Source organism: Anastrepha ludens, chromosome 6, assembly GCF_028408465.1.
Source record: "Anastrepha ludens isolate Willacy chromosome 6, idAnaLude1.1, whole genome shotgun sequence".
Taxonomy (NCBI): Eukaryota; Metazoa; Arthropoda; class Insecta; order Diptera; family Tephritidae; genus Anastrepha; species Anastrepha ludens.
In genome coordinates, this window is record NC_071502.1 from 110,308,109 (window position 1) to 110,321,128 (window position 13,020).

General features: G+C 40.6%; 1 protein-coding gene across 14 annotated transcripts in view; it reads right to left on the reverse strand.

Annotated features, from left to right (window-relative positions):
- LOC128868276 (uncharacterized) overlaps window positions 1-13,020 on the reverse strand; it is an 82,992-nt gene that overhangs the window by 63,026 nt on the left and 6,946 nt on the right. The window contains exon 1 of one of the 14 annotated variants that reach the window (XM_054110170.1): window positions 9,929-11,416. The exons of the other annotated variants lie outside the window; for them this stretch is intronic. The gene's annotated coding sequence lies outside the window, so the exon portion shown is untranslated. Of the gene's footprint in view, window positions 1-9,928; window positions 11,417-13,020 lie in introns of those variants that run through there. 14 annotated transcript variants of the gene reach the window in all.

The window sequence follows — 13,020 nt, forward strand, 5'->3', positions numbered from 1 at the left end:
CTTACCACTTTTATAAGCTCTCGCTCCTCGAATGTCTTTATCGGAATCCGACCTGCTCTTATCACGTACAAAGAGCTTCAGCTGCCTCGTAAAAACTGCCTTATTGACATATGACAACATATTTCCGGCATGTGCCAAGGAACCACGTATGACACTAATCATCTCTTCACATGCCCTCTTAAACCCACTCCTTTCCCTCTGGTCCCACCCTGTCGACCACCCGCTTCCTGTATCTCCTGATGACTCTGGCGAACTGCCATAACAACAACATAGAAAACTCTTTATTTGAGTGGCATTCCTTTCTTCGTCGTCTTTTAGACTGACTAGCCGAAGGACTTCCATTGCTAGCGCTAGAAATTATAATTTGATATTTTTTAAAATAAATAATAATGGCGGCCCTCTTCATTCCCTGTTAGAAGCACTAACTCAAGCCAAGTCCTTCTCCGTCTAATTCACTACATCATTCATCGTTCGATCTTGTACGATTTTTCGCTATCACTACCGAAAGTCCATAAATCTTCCACAAGCCCATAAAACTTTCACTGAATCTTTCTCTTGAAAACTTCAAAGGCCGTCTCATCATATGGTGCCATCATCCGAGCTGTTGTGCCTTACAATAGAACGGATTTGATCCAGAACTTATTAATTTTGGTTTTTGTTCGTCGAGAGGTGACTTTACTTCTAAATTACCTACCGTACCTGGTCCAAAGTAGTACTTGTTGTGAAGCCAGATACACGAAATAGAAGACTGTACATTAAAATTTGGGAAAGAGGTCTAAAACCACGGCTAATGGCCTTTCGTAAGCAAGAGCGATGGCGCTGCTCAAAAAACATTCTTGTTGCTGTTTTTGTTTAGTTTTTTTATAATTTCGTACGCGTTGTGGTAGCGCGCTACCCTCAACTGGCCTTCTGAAATCAGGCTGAGCGTGTTTATTTCCATCACCTCTCGCCACGAGACTACCGTCAAGTATTACTTCGCGGAGAGGGAAGGCGATTAGCCGCCACTGCTGTGTCGCAGTCTTTCCAGGCGTCTCATCTCTTTCATAATCTGGGCCACTAAGTCACATGTCGCATTCCACTTTCCCTTCGAGCGTTGCATATAATGCACGAATGTTTCCGGCGAAGGAGATTCTTTGGTTCTTTTTCTTTTGCGGAAAGGAAGTGCGAGCATGTGAAGAATATGTGGTGAACATCCTCTATAACGTAGTCGCAATAGGGATTGTCGTCGTCGTTAAACCTGTATAAATATGTTTTGAAGCATCCAAGTCCACTCAAAGTTGGGTCAGGTAAAAGTCCACTTCTCCATGTGGCCTCGTTAACCAAAGCTTTAGGTTGAGAATGCATTTGTGCGCCTGAGATAGTGAGACCTCTTGAATGAATGCTCAAAGTTACGCAGAAACCAAAACATGCGAAAGCAATCGGCCGATGTGGGGAGGCATAAAAAAATAACAATTATTTTATACAATTTGAAGGAGAAGCTCGTCCAAAAGCCTAACAAAGCACGCAGTAACGGCATACACTTTATATGGGAGCATTGGTTTTCTTGCCTAGACCGAACATTTTTAAGCCCACCCTTGTATTATTTACTTATAAAAGTAGTTACTTCAGTTTTTGATATTTTATATGTTTGTATATAGAAAATTTATATGTACGTACGCATGCTCTTGATTGTGCGCTTGCTTGAATTATGAATTAGATTAAATTATTTGCGTTCTACATTCGAGTATCACAACTTCATACAGGCAATACGTAAATGCACAAATGGGTTAAATTGAAAAAGAAATTGCTTTAAGTGTTTTAAATTTCCTTATGAAAGAAACTGACAAGAAATTGGTGGTTCCACTTGCTTGTATGCATGTAAATATGTATGCAGATCTGAGTGAGTGCGGAAACTAGCGGAGATTATTCTTATCAACTTCATAGGAATAAATTTCATAATGTGACTGCAGTGTTATAATAGAATTGGCTTGGCAATAGCAATACTTTTTGTAGTAGTACTTTTCCAGTGCCTGCGGATACATAAAAACCAAAATTTTCATTCAGCGAAGAATAATTGAAAGCCTAACAAAACTTGTCTAACAAAACCAAAGATTTCGACAAAGAGATGCTTCAGTTATGCCGTCAGACCTCGCTGCATTACCAAGCCAGCCAATCGCGGACTTATTTTAACCCTTTCGTCCCAGAATAAGACTTAGTCACCGCTTAAGAAAAAAGGAAAGGAAGCTATTTCAACAAATATATAAATTTTTAGTAAAGAGAATTGATAAACCTTTTTCAGGATGCCATGGGGAGAAGAAACTATATGGCACTCACCAAGAAGAATTTCATCTGATACTAAGATACAACACTAGCTAAAAACTGAATAAAATATTCCTTATTGTTAGCACTACTGTAAAGAAAATAAACATCTATTTCGACAGAAAAGCGGCAATCAGGGCCTTGGATCCGTTGATGGTGCGTTCGAGATTGATCGGGATGTGCCTTACTTTTCATCAGATCGCATGCGAATATTTTGATATTAAGTTCATATGAATTTCTAGTCACAGGGACATTGCAGGGAAGTACTTGGCAGATGAGACAGATGAATGGGGTTTCCTTGGCTATCCCTGCTCTGGCTATCCGCAAGATCCTTCTGGTCACGCGTCGATCGCGAGCTAATTCGTAAGGCCCACAAAGCCTCAACTCCTTCCTGAGCAAGCAGAGGTACTGGCGACCGCCGTAGCCGAATGGGTTGGTGCGTGACTACCATTCGGAAAATTAAGAAACAGTTTTTTCTAATAGCAGTCACCCCTCGGCAGGCAATGACAGACCTCCGAGTGTATTTCTGCCATGAAAAAGATCCTCATAAAAAAGTCGGCTTGAATTTGTAGGACCCAAAAATGGGTATACTAACCGATGTCCTTGGAAATGTATAGTCAAAACACTTTTAATTACTCAAGTAATGTGTTAAGCTTTCCAAGCCAATTCTGCTACTCCCTTCTGCAGCCACCAAAATCACGGTTAACAAACGGGTTACTTCAGCCCACAAGCGAGCTTGGCAGGCTGAGAGAGACTGCAGATGGACAAAACTGATGTTACCTGTCCTGCCCGACCGTCTGTCGCAGTTCCTCCTGTCACTAAGCAGAAGGGACTGTAGACAGCTGATTGTACTGATGACGGGCCACTTTCCATGGGCGAAGCGCACATGAAAAAGGTAGGCATCTCAGAGCGTGTGCTCTGCCCAGCATGTGGAGAAGAGGGTGAGACGGCGAACCACTTTCTGTGCATCTGCCCGGCCTGCGGTCGAATCAGGCTTGAGGTCTTTCGCACTGACGTGTTAAAAAGCGAGCACCTTGGATCCTTGGCACCACACGTTCTACTCAGATATCTTCGAAGTTCGGGTAGATTTAAAGAAAATTAAAAATGGAATCCGAGTGCAGCACAATGGAATTAATGTTGTCTGAGTAAGTGTAGCTAGTTGTCCCGACAAAAAAAAAATAATAATAAAAATAATAAAAAAAAAAAAATTATCTCCTAAGACTTGCGGTCTCAAGGCGGCGAGGGTCTGGAATTCGTTTAGAAAATTTGCCATTGGCCGACCAGCAATTGTAATAGTTTATTGAAAATTACGAGCTGAAGTGAAATTTTGGCTGATTTCATACTTAAAGCGGTTAAATTAGTGCGAACAGCCGCTGAGGTTAGTACAAGGTGGCGCAAAATGAATCACTTCATCGGAAGATTGGCAAATGACGCCGTACATCAGTCATATTGCACATTTGTGAACTAGACAGCTACAGTAGTAGCAATGGAGCGCGTAAACGTCAAAATAAATCAGCTGTTGAGCCGTAAGCCCTGGCAGCTAGTGCTCCTATTATTGTATTGGGTATGGGAATAAGTTTCCGCCCTCGTAAAAGAGGTGTCGCTGCTGATACTATTTTTGTGTTCGCTCTAGTAACATACTGGTGATTTGAAGGTGCATATTTGAGGTCTTGATCGCAGCAGTTGACATTCGTTTTTTATCTGACGTCAAAAATGTCGGTCTTCGTCCTGAAAGAAAAAGCATTTGCGGGAAGTAAAGCGGAAGAAGGAAAAGTGCAGCTGAAACGTGTCATATATTGATCAATATTTACGGTAATCACGTTCCATCAAATACAACTTGTAAAGAGTCGTTTCGACGCTTCCAAATTTGCAATTTCGACGTGAGTGATAAAGATCGCGAAGGGGCACCGAAAAAATTCGACGATACTCAACTATAACAGTTATTGGATGAAGGCGCATGTCAAACCTTTGATGATATGTCTAAAGAGTTGGATGTTGACAGATCAACCGTCGGTAAACGTTTGCGCGCGGTGGGAATGGTTCAGAAAGTAAGTAATTGGGTGCCACATCAAATGAAAGAAATGGATATGGAGAGAAGTTTTTGTGACGTGCGAGATACTTCTTGAACGGCAGAAAAGAAAAGGGTTTCAGCATAGCATCCTCACTGGCGAAGAAAAATGGATCTATTATGTTTACCGTAAGCGTCGAAAATGTTGGAGCCTGTCAGGTAAACCAGTTCCATTGACCCCGAAAAAAAATATTCATGCTTCAAAGGTTATGTTGTACATCTGGTGGGATCAGAAGGGTGTCATATATTATGAACTCCTTAAACCATCTAAAACCATCACTGGTGATTGTTACCGACTGCAGCTAATGCAATTGAATCAAGCTCTCAAAGAAAAGCGGCCGGAATGGGACGGTAGACATGACAAACTGATTGCTGCATGACAACGCCAGGCCACACGTTGCTAAATCGCTCCAGAAATATTTAGAGGGACTGAATTGGGAAATCTTGTCCCACCCGCCGTATTCCGCAGACATTGCGCCTTCGGATTACTATCTGTTCCGATCAAAGCAGTCAGCCCTTATTGGAGAGCTGTTCACTTCTTACGAGAGCATCGCAAACTGGCTCTATGAAGGGATCAAGTCAAAAGAACTCGAATTTTTCGTCAGAGGAATCCGTAAGCTGTCTAAAAGATGAAGTAAAGATGTAGCTTGTAATGGCATATACTTCACATAATATTTAATTTTAATTGTTCAAATAATTCGTAACTTTGGCTAAAAAAGGACGGAAACTTTCATGCATATGAAGTAATAATTTATTGTTACTTTCCTTATATTAAATAATAAATAAATAAATCAGCACTTAAAACCATTTATTTTTATTTAGTAACAAATTAAAAAAAAAAAAAAAAACAATGGGTGATTAATTTTGCGCCACCTTGTTTAACCTTTAAGAACTGAAGCTAAAAACTAAGTTTAAATTAAAGTATAAAAGGACAGACACCAATGTAAATGTTCTCTGCTTAAACACTCTAGCCAGTCGGTGCCAAAAGTTCAACAGACTTAAAGCATAATAATCCAACAACAAAGCAATGAAGTATTCACAGCGGTAATTGTAGTTCATTTTTGTTTTGGAAATACATAAATTACACTTCAGACAATTATTATACAATACGAAAGCAACAATATAATTAGACCGAATAAGGAAATAGAACATATGTATTTACATACACATACCCATACATATATACATACATACAAACATAAATTTAAAGTAAGAATTTCTAAAAGGTCTACCAAAAATGGCATAAAAATGCAAAACATAACCAAACGAACTAAGCTCAGGATGCACAAATTTGGATAAGAACTTGCACACAATCCAACTTTTCGTTTATGACAAGTGATTCCCGCACATACATACACACAAACAAATATGGGTTTCGATACAAAAATGGTAAAGAAATGCATAAAAGCAATGGTTAAATGTCAGCGTGACACGCCCATACCAAACCAAATTTGTAGTAGATTGACGTTATACGATAACAACAACAACAGCAACAGCAAATGACAACAAATAATAATAATAATATTAAAATATACAAAATTGTATTAGTAACAACGGTGCCACGAACAACGGCGAGGGCACAGGCAGCATATCTCGGCACAGGTAAAGTAAGGCAAGCAAAGACAAGGCAACAAGTCGCTGAAAGTTAAAGTCTGACAATTGAAGTGGTGTCGCGATGTGGTGTTGTATGATCGTGTGGCACAAAAAGAAACACTGTGTAGAAAAATTATAGTTTACAGCAAAACAAACCAAGCACAGTGAGCGATATAAGGCAAGACAAAACAAACAAAGAAATATAAGAAATAAAAAGAATAAAAATGAACAACAACATTTTTCAAGCACAAACAGCCAAGCGGGTACGTACCACAGCAAACGATAAACGACAAACCAGTTTCGTGTCTTAAGTCTTCAGTTGGTCTTGAGCGTCAGCGTATTTGGCATTTGGCGGATCTCCAACAGCGCGTTGTTTACTCGATCGCAGCATTGGACTATACGGTTAAATAGAAACATATCAAACATTGCCTTTCCTGTGCCAACAAAGGCACTGCTGGAGCTAACTGCCTAGCAGCCGCTGATGGCGGACTGGTTGGCCGAACTTGCCTTAAATGCTGCGCCGCTCTGTATTTTATGTTATGGCCAGCAAGCCAAGTAAGTTTCCTGTATAGCCGTCAGTGTTGGCTAACTGGATGGCTGACTGGCTGGATATGGTTGAGTGTCAGCCAACTGTCATGATCACAAAAAAAGAAACAAAAATCTTGCCAGCATGCCCAACTGCTGTAGGAGTATAAGACGTCCACACACACACATACACACAGCCTTGTAGACAATATATCTATATTGGTTTAGGTGGAGAAGATGGGCAGCCACTGCTACGTACAAGTATGTTGGAACACTGTTTTATGGTTCAAGATTGGTTCGCTTTTAATGCCGTTGGAATTGAAATGGCAGTTACTGCTTGCCAACTGCAACACGTAATTTCGTATAAGCAATGCGAGGGCAAACAAAGAGCGGGCAATATTTTTTCTTTCTTATTTGAGTTTTTTTTATTCTTTTCACTCCAGCTACGTACATAAGTGCAAATGTACGAGACTATCACAAAAGCTGATGGTGTGAACGAGTTAATGGATAAGCAGTGAAGCAAAAATTCTATTGACCAGTCCGATCAGATGATCCTCTGCTGGTGGGACAGCAACGCATGTGCCAGAGCTAATGAAAAATTCTGGTTCTGGCGCTGATAAAAAGGAGATTCAAAGATATTCTGCCGCAGTAGAAGAAAGCTGATGAGTTCTTGATGCGTGGGAATTAGATGATCAGCTTATTTTCCATCTGGTTTCTTCACCAGGGCAAATCAATGTCGAAAATGGGTGGAATATTATGTGAGATTTTTGAATTTAGGAGAGCAAAGGAAGAGCAAATGATAAGCTTCGCAGTGAGCTTGTGTGTTTATTTATTGTGCTTCTTTTTGTGATGGCAAATTTAAAACACAGGCTTGCACGATCTTTGATCTTGCAACGGGATGGCACGCCATGCCACAATCGATCCTTTGCGCGCCAAGTTCGGTAATCTGCCATCTCGACGATGTTAATTGGCCATCTCGTAGTTGCGATTTGACGCCCTTCGTCTTATTTTGTATGGGGCGCCGTGAAGTCCCGATATTATGCAAACAATCCGTTAACGATTCAAGGCCTTGAGGCGAATATTGAGCAAGCCATTCAAGAGATAGAGCGAGAAACCGTCACCGAAGTCTGGGAAAACTAGTTTAACAGGATGTGCACCTGCGAAACCAGCCGAGCCGAGATGAGCTACGGTTCACTAGACAGGGCAAGTTTACTGGGGCGGCAGTCCTTATTCGGAGAAAACCCGAGCCATTCCGGTAACGTAGAACCGACTGCCATGGGAATGCCTTCTTAGGCGCCCGACCCCCGAATGCCGCGATCGGAGTCCAACCACCACATACAGCAGAAGAAGAGCACCAGACCCGCGTAACTTTGGCTTAATTACGGTCTGGATATTGTAGCAGGTTAAACTCCTACTCATCCAGAATAGATCTTGACATACTAAACATATGTCCAGCATGTGAAGGCACCCCGCACTACACTAACCATTTTTTCACATGCCCCCTCAAACCCACTTAGCTAACACCCCTCTCCCTCTGGACGCAACCTGCCGAAACAGCAAGTTTCATAGGCCTACCAGATGAGTTAGACGAAGACGACTGGGAATTTACACTACACTGACAGGGTTTAGTATTACTGTTACAACAACAACAGACAGTCATGTAAAAGAAATCGTTTCCATAAATAATAAGAATTTTTGGTTTTTCGAATAAAGTGCCTGCAATCGTCGCAGCCGAATGGGTTGATCCCATACTTCCATTCGGATGTGTACATGTTTGAAATCTGTATATTTCTGCCATGAAAAACCCCTAGTAAAAAACCATCTGGTGTTTGAAGATGGCGTAAAAGTGTGGATCTCTCCATTTGTGGGAAAACATCAAAACGTAGCTCGGCAAAAACCTCCCAAAAAACGGGTGTAATTAAAAAAAAATTGATTTTTGCTAAAAAAAAAGAAACAACTACCTCTTTAAATAAAAAATTATTCAACTAAATTTCATTCATGATTAATTTCGTGAATTTCGTTCCTAAAGATTTTAAATTCAAATTGAAGAATTTGATGCCCATTGAAGTGGGTGAAAAGTAACTGACCGCAGCCGCAAACAGAGGATTTCTGCACCAGCAGCACTCGAAATATGCAAAGTGACAATGGCAGAGCATGCACACATACATACACACACACACACACACACAAAAGAAGAAGAAAAACATAACAAAAGCAAACAAAAAAGTTTTACCAAGAACAGAAGCTGTCAGGCACGCACATCTTCTTGGCAGCAGCTACAACAGCGGCACAAGATTTGCGGAAGACGCCCGTTTCAAGTACCAAAAGCCCAACAGGAGCAAAGTTAAAGAAAATAATAATAATAAAACAAAAGCAAATAAGTAGCAGAAAGAAAAAAAAATAGAAAAACAAAAACAACAACAAAGAGCTGTTGCGAATAGGTTTAGTCGTTGTTTGGACAGCCAAACGGTTACGAGTACTGGTAGGTAGGCTCCTGCCAAGCACACATACATACATTCATACGAGTACACAGCTTTTCGAATAGAAATCATCGTGCGTGTCGCACTGCATCAGGCTGCTATTGTCCCAAGTCAGCTATACAAGCATGCATATATACATATGTATGTACGCATATACATACATATTTATCTTGGAGCAAGCATTCGCGCAGGAGTCGCTGCTGCAAGTCTACAATCGATTCGCAGAATGCGTGTCTCCGATGAAGCACAACGTTAACGTCTTGAGCTAACGCCTGTTGTGCTGTGGTGTGTTGTTGTAGCTGCCCATATCTAGAAATGTGTAGTTGTGCGTGGAGCGTAGAGTTCATGGTACGCAGCGGACTTGGCTGGCCCACATTAACATCACCATGAATACTGGCGGGCGCACTAAGCTTGGGCTGATATGAGATTCCTTGCCTCCCTCACACTCCTTACAACATTGCCACACTATGTTTAATAAGCAACACAACAGTACCATTAACTTCTTGCTTCTTGCATTTACGCTGCTATCCCACCCCACATCAAGTAAGTTGCATGCCTTGTCCGCTGCATGCAACACAGTTCAGCATGACTTTTGGCACATTTTACTTAAGTTCAATTCAACGTGCTTACGCCTAACTCCTCTCCCTACGAACTTACATATACCTATATATATATGTATGTGTTTATGTATGTAGGTACATATTCTCCAGTACTCCAGCGCCTCATGCTGCTACCGCGACAGGAAAAAATACGAGCGTAGTAGCGGCACGATTTAGATATGCCGCCGAAGCAGTTTTGCGTATAGTTACGCCAATTACGCATACCGACACAGGCAAAATATATGGTGTATGTATGTATGTATGAACATGTGTATATGTTCAAAAATATACTAAAAAGCACCGACATATGTATGTGTGTATATTTAAGATTTGGAAAATGGTATACAAAATTTTTCAAAAATTACCATTTTTATTGCTGATTTTTACTTTTAGCTTCACAAAATGTCCTTTTTCTATATATTTTTTTCTTCGCAATGAAACGTACTTATAAAGCAATTCGCCTTTCGTAATTTTTGGTTTTTTTTTACTTTTGTTATACTTCACTTTTTCAAACTTCACTTCAATTTCCGTTTCCTTTGCGGCATTCAAAATTTAATAAACGAAATTTCATTTCCATTGATTTTTCAAAGCAGCATTTTCCCATTGTAGATACGCAGCCCAATCGTTGTTGTACATTTGTAAATTTGTTTTTTCTATTTTTTCTACGCGTTTTCCCCCCGTTTGTCACTACACACTCATAAAAAGCTCAACATCACACCAACACATCACTTCTCATTTTTCGGCCAACACTTTTGTGAGTCAGTCAGTCAGTCAATCAGTCAGTCAGAGTACATACGTACATGTGTATGTATATTGTGTGAGTATTTATAAACTTTTTGTTTTTTGAATTTTCGTTAAATTTTTGCGGCATAAACCGCAATTCGTACCGAATTGTGCGAGTGCACACCGTTGAACTGAAACTGAATTCTGCCGTTCGTGCCTGGTGTAGGTATCCCAGCTTGAAGTGGTGGGATTCCGAAATCAAAGCCGAAAACAAAACAAAAAAAATCGTCAAGCAGCTGACAAATGCACTAAGCATGAAACATTTTTTTGTTTTTGTTTTTCATCAACTCACAAGCCCAGGAGTAGTCGTGCCTAAAAAGAGCGCACGAAAGCTAAAGAGCACCAAAGCCAGTAACTGCAAGCAAGCAAGCAGCAGCAGCAGCAGCAAAAGAGAGAAGGAGAGTGTTTGCGCACATACTTGGAGTAGCTCCAATTACAAGCTTACTACAAATATGCAGGAGCAGGCAACACGAAAGTTCGTTGGCGGCTGCCTACAGTACAAGTTTGGAGGTGGTTGCGTGTATCTATCTACCCAACAGGCAGTATAGTGTAGGTATCAAAGGTTGCACGAGTTGCCGGCATCGTGGACCAATTGTGTTGGCTATGTGTGCTGGAACCATGCAGCGGTTGGAGTACAGTGGTATCGTTTAAAAAATTATGAAGTATTTGAGCGAGCTGAGCTTATCATTTTAGCGCCGGTAAGTATGCAGTTTTCAGCAGCGAAAAGTGGAAATGGAATGCTTGCATACTGGACCCATGGTGAAAAGATTACCTAGCGGATCGTTATTCGGCTCTGAGCGAATTTGACAGATATGCCGACGTCATTCGTTTTGTGTTTCACAAAGCTAAAGCTGAATTTTGTTCCCTTCAAAAAAATATTTTTTTCACCATACCTAACGAGCAAACCTGTTCGTTTCCACGACAGTCGGTTCTACGTTACCGAAACGAGCCGGATTTAAATCCGGTCAAGGACTGTCACTCCAGCAGCATTCCCCGTATGTAAATATGGGAATGCGTATGCTGCTACAACAACAACAGCAAACCTGGTATCTCTCAGCCTTGTACTGGTCCGATGCCTAGAGCATTTTGGTGCTCTCTGGTTAATACTTGTACAAATACAAAACCCCCAATGCATTTGCTTGCTACATTTTGCTGGGATTAATGTCAAACATCTGAATTCGCCTTAGGTTTTAGTGTCAAAATCTGACACAAATTTGACATTACACCCATCAGCCGAAAAAAAAAATAGCCTTGATAGTTTTGCATAGAAATTATCGAGATAAACAAATTTAAATAAATGGTATTTAGAGCTAAGTTAGTCTAGACTTAATTTGGGTAACTTAACTTATTATTTTGGTCAAACTATTGTATGGAAAACTGTTAGCGCTTAGTTAAAACTTCAACTAACTTAATAAATTTCAGATTGTCGATTATGGTACTAGTAATTCGCAGAGCTTTGAACCTGTTAAAATACTGCTATAAGGACAGCTACGGGATCCCTCCTCATATCTTGCTTGTAACGCCTTCACAACGAGATTTCCAAGTCCCCGGTCAAGGAGCACAGTAAAATGCTCAACAAACAATTCCGGATGAGTAGTTACCGTAGAAATCATCCCTGCAGGCACTTGGTAGAGCCAGAGCCCCCTCTTAGGCGAATCAAGAGGCATCTCATCGACTACACCGACGAGTTCCAGTTCCAAACACGACTGTAACTACTGACAGGCAGTAAATGACATTTATCGGGAGGCGCTCACCATAGTCCCAAATTCCCGACTCTGGAATACTCTCATAGGAATCCAACTACTATCCATTGCAGACGAAGAGCTTCAGTTGTCTCGTGAGACCCGTGTAACTTTGGCTTAATTACGCACGATACTAACTCTTTATTCATATGCCCTTCCAAATCCGTTCACCTAATCACTCACTGTTAAGATGTCTGACTCAACGATCGGCAGGGTTTGATGAACTGCTACAACAACAACAACGAAAGGCAGATATACATCAATTCAGGCCACTACTTCGATAGTCGTCATGACGGTCCAAATAATTGTTTTGTTTTCATTAAAAAAATAACAATAACATTTTGGAGCTCATTGGTCCAAAATTTAGGTTTTCCAGTACAGGCCAAACGTGCGCTTAGAAGACGTTTCAATAAATTTAAAGTTTCAGGGTCTCGAGGCTCATATCTAATCAATTTAACTTCGGTCAAGATTTGATGGACTCTTCTTCTGGATATGTTAAAATCTACATAAATGGGCCTTGATCTCCAGCCAAGATATGTAGTAGTTAAAAGTAGTTGCATAGTAGCTCACTAACAATACATAACAGTAAAACAAAAGCTTAATGGAAGATTAAGTTAATTTATGCATTCGAGTTCTTCAATTATTCTTGCATTTTGCCACTGCTAAAATACTGTGCCATGCAGTGTGTTTGCGCTCGTAAATTACAAGTAAAGGCAGCTAAGCGAAGTACTCATGAGATGTGGAGGATAACAAGTTTCTCATATTGATATATGTATGTATGTATGTATGTAAATATGTATGCGTATAAAACCAGTATCCAATGTGAGCTGTTGACCACCGCAACAATGGCAACTCGTTTTTCGCGTGAAGTGCATACTCTCGTTTTGCATGGAGACTATCCTGTTCAGGGAGCATAAAACAAAGAGAGCTGA